Source organism: Pseudonaja textilis, unplaced genomic scaffold (assembly GCF_049901715.1).
Source record: "Pseudonaja textilis isolate UNSWEBS1 unplaced genomic scaffold, rPseTex1.2 PTEXSCF20, whole genome shotgun sequence".
Classification (NCBI taxonomy): Eukaryota; Metazoa; Chordata; class Lepidosauria; order Squamata; family Elapidae; genus Pseudonaja; species Pseudonaja textilis.
In genome coordinates, this window is record NW_028262864.1 from 2,298,084 (window position 1) to 2,304,210 (window position 6,127).

A 6,127-nucleotide genomic window follows, 5' to 3' on the forward strand; every position below is an offset into this window, starting at 1 on the left:
TGATTTGGTACCTACCCCAAACTTTCTCTCATTCCGCTAATGTGATGCTGCGCCCTACGTTCTTACTCCAAGCAATCATATTTCCTTTTACAATTTCTTCTTCTAGTTCTGTTTCTAATAAGTAGTTATAAAATTTTGTTATGTTTTTTTTACTGGATCCTAATAAAATTTTATCTAATTGTTGCAGTTTGTTATTAATTCCGAATTCTTTTTTGTCTTGTTTGTATCTGCTTTGAATCTGGAGGTAAACCCATTGATCAATTTTATGTCCTTGCTCCTGAAGATCCGGCCTCGGTTTCAAATTTCCTTGTGGGTCTAATAAGTCTTTATATTTAATCATTTTGGTAAGCTCCAAATTGTTTGGGTGAATCAATGCCTCCATTGTTGAAATCCATACTGGTACTTTTGTATAATGTTTTTTTCCTTATTTTCCTCCAAATTGTTAATAGTGCATCTTTAATTAAATGTCTATGGAAATATTTTTGATTGGTTTTCCCTACATCCCATAGAAAGGCATGCCACCCCCTTGGTAAATTGTGGCCTTCTAGAAATAGTATTCTTTTATTGGTTAAATTCACCCAATCCTTCAACCAAACTAACGAGGTGGCCATATGGTATAACTCCCAGTTTGGAAATGCTAACCCACCCCTGCTCTTCATATCCTGCATTGCTTTTACATTTATTCTGGGTTTTTTCCCTTGCCAAATAAATTTCAGGGTTATTCTATTGAGTTCTTCAAAAATCTTTTTATGTAATTTAATTGGGATCATTTGGAATAGGTACAAGAATTTGGGGAGAATATTCATTTTAATAGTAGCAATTCGGCCTAGTAGTGAGATTTGAAGTTTCCCCCACGATTCTAAATCTTTCTTTACCTGGTGTATCAGTTTATCATAATTGTTTTCTATTTCCTGGTATGTATCTCCTTTGCTATCTATTAACTGGTATATAAATCTCTTCTCTTTCTCTTCTTTTAATTTATAAGATAGCCATCTTCCTGGCTTGTTGGCATGTTCAAAATAGGTTTGTCTGGTTAAGTTCTAATTCATAGTCATTTTCTCTTGATCAATTAAATTCAGTTTGTGTTTGGCTATACTTATCTGATTTTGCAGTTTGGGTTCTTTTGGGTTATTTTGTAGAAGGGTTTCTAGGTCCTTAATTCTTTGTTGTAATTTGTTTTATTGGGAATATTTTTCCTTGTTTCTCTTGGCGTTATAAGAGATTGTTATGCCTCTTATAACTGCCTTCATCATATCCCAAACATTTTGTTTCGTGGTTTCTCCATTATCATTTTCTTTTATAAAAAAATTCAATTCCTCCTTTAATTTATTAATGTATTCTTTCTCTCTTATTAATTGAGTGTTTAGGGTCCATCTTTTCTTTGGTTTTGCCCTGCCCTTCCATATTACCTGTATTAGATTATGATCAGCCCATTCGTTAGGCAAAATTTCCACTTCTTTTGTCTCGTTTGCTATTTCCCCACTCATCCATGCCATATCGATCCGTGTCCATGTTTGGTGGGGATTTGAATAAAATGTAAATTGTCTTTTTTCAGGATGTAATCTTCTCCATATATCTGTCAGATTTAGCTCTTTCATCATTTCCCTACAAATCTTGGGGAGCTCTCTCTTCCCCTTTTTATTCTTCCTGGCATTACTGTGATCATTTTGGAAATCAGCAATGGAGTTGAAGTCCCCTACTATGCAGATATTTCTTTTTTGCAATTCAACCAATTTTCTATATAGGTGTTTAAAGAACTCTTTTTGGTCTCCATTTGGGGCATATATTACTACTAAAAGAATTGGAATATCATTAATCCAGATCTGCAAACCCAGAGTCCTTCCTTCTAAGTCCGACCATATTAGCTCAGATTTCAAATCCTCTTTCACATATACTGCAATTCCCTTCTTTGTCTCCTCATCTGCTGGTGTGGTAAATAACTTTCCTTATTTCGGGCATTCTAAATATTTTTCATCCTTCTTCTTTATATGGGTTTCTTGCAGGCACGTTATATCTGCATTATGTTTGATTAATTTAGATAATATCCTTTTTCTCTTAATTGTCGAATTTAAACCATTTATGTTTATTGATAGTAATTTTTTTTCTTCTCCCATCTATTTAGTTTTGTTTCGCTCTTTGTCGTGTAACAATTCCTCTCTCTTCTTGCGCTTGTGTTAATGTGGTTCCTTCTGTCTTTTGTTGTGGATAGATGTTCTTTTGGTTTCCTACCGTTCCAGTTCTATTTTTATGTCCACTGTATTCTTCTTGAAAATTTGTGTCCAATTCCTCCCTACTACTTTGATCCTGTGGACCCACCATCCGTTCGTAAAAATCCTGGGCTTTTTCCATAGTGTCTATTTTAATTTTCTTCTCTTTCCATGACACTAACGTTCCTTCTGGAATAAGCCATTTAAATGTAATTCTTTTTTGATTTAAATATGCTGCCAGAAATTTATAGTCACGCCTTTGTTCCCTTATTCTCCTCGGTATCTGTTTAAGAATCACAATTTCTTTCTCTTTGTAGGTTATAGTTTTATCTCTTGAGGTTCTATATATCATGTCTCGAACACATCTTCTAGTGAATCGTATGTGTACTTCCCTGGAACATTTGTGGCGTTTTGCATAGTTTGTATTAACCCGGTAGACTTCATCAAACTCTTTTTGAATTTCATCTTTATCCATCTTCAATAAACCAGCCAGTATTTCTGCCATCAAGTATTCCAGGTCTTCTTCTTTTGATTCTGCCACATTTTGGAATCTTAGGTAAGTTGCTGCCTTGTCCATTTCTAGGAGGACAAGGGAGTCCTCCATTTCTTTGCTCATGCTTTTGAGATCTTCATCCACCCTTTCTAATTCCCTTTCCGTACGTTCGGTTCTTTTCTCTACTTCTTTTATTATAACTTCGTTTTTCTCCAAGGCCTGCTGCAACACCCCCACTTTATCCTCTACTTTGGAAATGTCCGCTTTCATTTCTGTCTTTAGTTTCCCCATTTCTTCCTTCAATTCATTGATATCTGCCCTTGTTTCACTATGGTTTTTAATCATTGTTTCTTGCAATCTTGTCAGTGAATCCTGTAAGGTTAGGAACATTGCTTGGATATTCGCATTCGAGATGCTAGTTGACTTCTCTGTTGGTAGTGTTTCCTCTATTGTTTTTTGTGCCATAGGTGAAGATGTTGCCAAAGTGGTCGTTATTGTGGGATTAACCTTCCTACCAGATTTCAGAGCAGTGGTAGTTGTAGAAGTCATTTCCTTTAAAATTTGTTTTTGTTGTTGTACAATGCTAAATATATTATTCCAAATTGGCATTCAATATTTTTAGTTCTGTAACTAAAATTGACCAGGATCTATCAATCTATTAAGTAGCTATATTCTTAACTAATTAGTAAAGTGTATATATATTTAGTTTAACTTCAATATAAAGTAACCTTAACTACACAATATATTACATTCACAGATACACCTACACAATGAAATATAATATTGGTCTAGAGAGCTCTAAGATTGTTAAATAAATAATGCTTAATATTCTTACTATCTCCCCTATATTCCCCTTCAAATTATAACAATTTCTATTAATAATAACTTAACTAAATTAATTAATCCAATGTTTTAACACTCTAATATTTCTTTACTAAATGTACATATTTATCAAGAGGAGATCAAAGAAAAAAAGCAAGCATATTTCCACATAGCATACCATCAACAAGTAGGAAAGAAGAGAGGCTATTTTAGTAAGTATGTACACACAGAAAGGGGTAGAGGAAAAGAATGAAGAAAATTCCAAAAACAATAAGTTTTTTTCCCGCTTTTCACTTTGGAAGCTTCCACTTCGTGCACACCAGAAATGGCAAATGAAGATTTGCTGAGTAACAGCTGCCAGTAAGCAATGTTCCCACTTGCTTAGAGACTTCCTCTTTTACTTATATTTTAGTGTTCTTTAAATCAATTGTTCTGATCTCCTTCAAATAGAGAAAGGAACTGTCTCCTCTGCTAGGACTGGTTCCCAATTTTCTCAGAGTTTATAGATTAGATTGTGTCCCTTCAAACAGTTAGATCTGTTACTTCGTTGTAGCCACTTCAGCGTTCTGGATGCCGCCTATGACGTCACTCTGTCTTTTCCCCTGATCAGCTTCGTTCTGCTTCTGGCTCCGATTTAATAGCTTCAATCCAAATGTTAGTGATAATAGAGTCTTTTTACTTGCAGGAGAAGAGTTTGTTTTGGTGCGATGCTGGTGCTCAAAGCGGACCACTGACCCCTCTCCTCTGCCATAGTCTGGCACTCCATGTGGGCATAGAGTGCTGTCCTTGCCCTCCCTCTTCCTAGGCTCCCTTCCCTGTTTCACCTGCCCGCTCTCCCTCGTGTCGTTTCTTCCCTCCATCCCCCGGTGATGGCTTCTTCAGCACCTCCAGGATCCAACTGGGGCCTGATCATGAACATTTTGAACAGCATTGTTGGGGTTAGCATGCTGACGATGCCCTTCTGTTTCTGACAGGCATTAATGGTTATTATATAAAATATATATGTTGAATATTCACCTTAGGAGCAGTAGCACAGCTTGCTTGTTATATTGCTCAAGGTTTATGTTTCATTTTTTTATTCTTATTTTGTATTCTTTTTAAATTGGGTTGTATTGTCTGTTCTTAGAACATCTATCCTACTGTCAGGATTCCAGAATTTGTCTGAATTAATCATTAACTCCGAGACAGGCATCATTTCAAGGTTCTTTATTAATACAGAAACTGGCATCGGCTGTAGAATTTCAGCACTGAAGACACACCCAAAACTTCACACAAAATCCAACCTACCCCCACCCCCTTTTCTACACCTCATAAATCACGTGAACCAATTACTTGCAGCTGAAAATTCTACTGCAAATTGCTTAATGACCTTGAACTTTTAAACTAAACTTTTTTTTCCCTCCTAACAAAATTTCCATTACATCACTCTCCCTCCTTCACCCTGTGGCAGCGATGAATTCAAGAGCTGACAGGAATCCCCCCTTGAAACTCCCTTCTCCTATAAAAAAAGAAAACAAAACACAACCAGGGGTTAATATGTTGCAATTAACCCCCTCCCCCCTCCAGGAGGTGCCTTCAGTTTGTGGGGGAAATCTTCATGGAATTGGTTAACCAATTGATCAGCATGTAGATCCCAACTTTTCACCCAATTAGCCTCTGATAGAGGGTAACCCTTCCATTAAACCAAATACTGCAATCGTCCTCAATGTAATCTAGAACCAAGGATTTTAAAAATTTCATAATGTGTCTCACCCTGTACAGTGGGGAGCAACTGGTATTGGTCTTATCAATGATGTAGAAACTGATTTTAATAAACTACTGTGGAAAACTGGATGAATTTTCCCTAATAGTCAAGGAAGACTTATTTGGACAGTGATGGGATTGATCATTTTAGAAATCGGGAATGGTCCCAACTTTTGGTCCCAACTAGGAAGTTTCAATTTAAAATATTTGGTTGACAAATATACTTTGTCTCCCACATTAAATGGTGGTTGAAGGGATCTGTGTCTGTCTGCATACTTTTTGTAATCTTTTGCAGCTTCAGTCAAAGCTTTCTTTGTATCTTCCCAACCTTTTTTTAATGAGTTCATCCATTCTGTTAGAGACATGGATGTAGGAGGTTCTCTAGGCAATTCTGGCATAGGGACAAAATCCATTCCAGTGTTGATTTAGAATGGAGTTAGGCCCGTGCTACTATGTACTGCATTATTATAAGCAACCTCTGCAAATGGTAATTATTCAGCACAGTTTTCCCGTTGATAATTTACATAACATCTAAGGTACTGTTCAACCATGGTATTAGTCCATTCTGCTGCCCCATTACAGGCCGGATGTCATGCGGAGGATAACCCTTGGGAGGATCCAATAGACTTTAAGAATCCCCTCCAGAACTTAGCGGTAAATTGTACCCCTCTGTCTGATATCATTCTACGAGGTACGCCATGTAGTCTATAGATATGCTTCACGAACAGTTTGCAAGCTTTTTGGCAGAATGAAGTCCTTTAAGGGCTGTAAAGTGGAACTGCTTAGAGAATAAATCAAAGACTGTCCAAATGATTGTATTCCCCCAGTCGCAGGTAATTCTATGATAAAGTCCATTGTGATT

The 6,127-nt window shown here is 36.6% G+C and overlaps 1 long non-coding RNA gene across 1 annotated transcript; it reads left to right on the forward strand.

The window, feature by feature from the left end:
* The first annotated feature begins 916 nt into the window (after positions 1-916).
* Positions 917-3,754, forward strand: LOC148123741 (uncharacterized). The gene is made up of 3 exons (XR_015740554.1): positions 917-2,763; positions 3,168-3,232; positions 3,657-3,754. It is a non-coding gene; the product is annotated as an uncharacterized LOC148123741 (long non-coding RNA).
* The last annotated feature ends 2,373 nt before the right edge of the window (positions 3,755-6,127 follow it).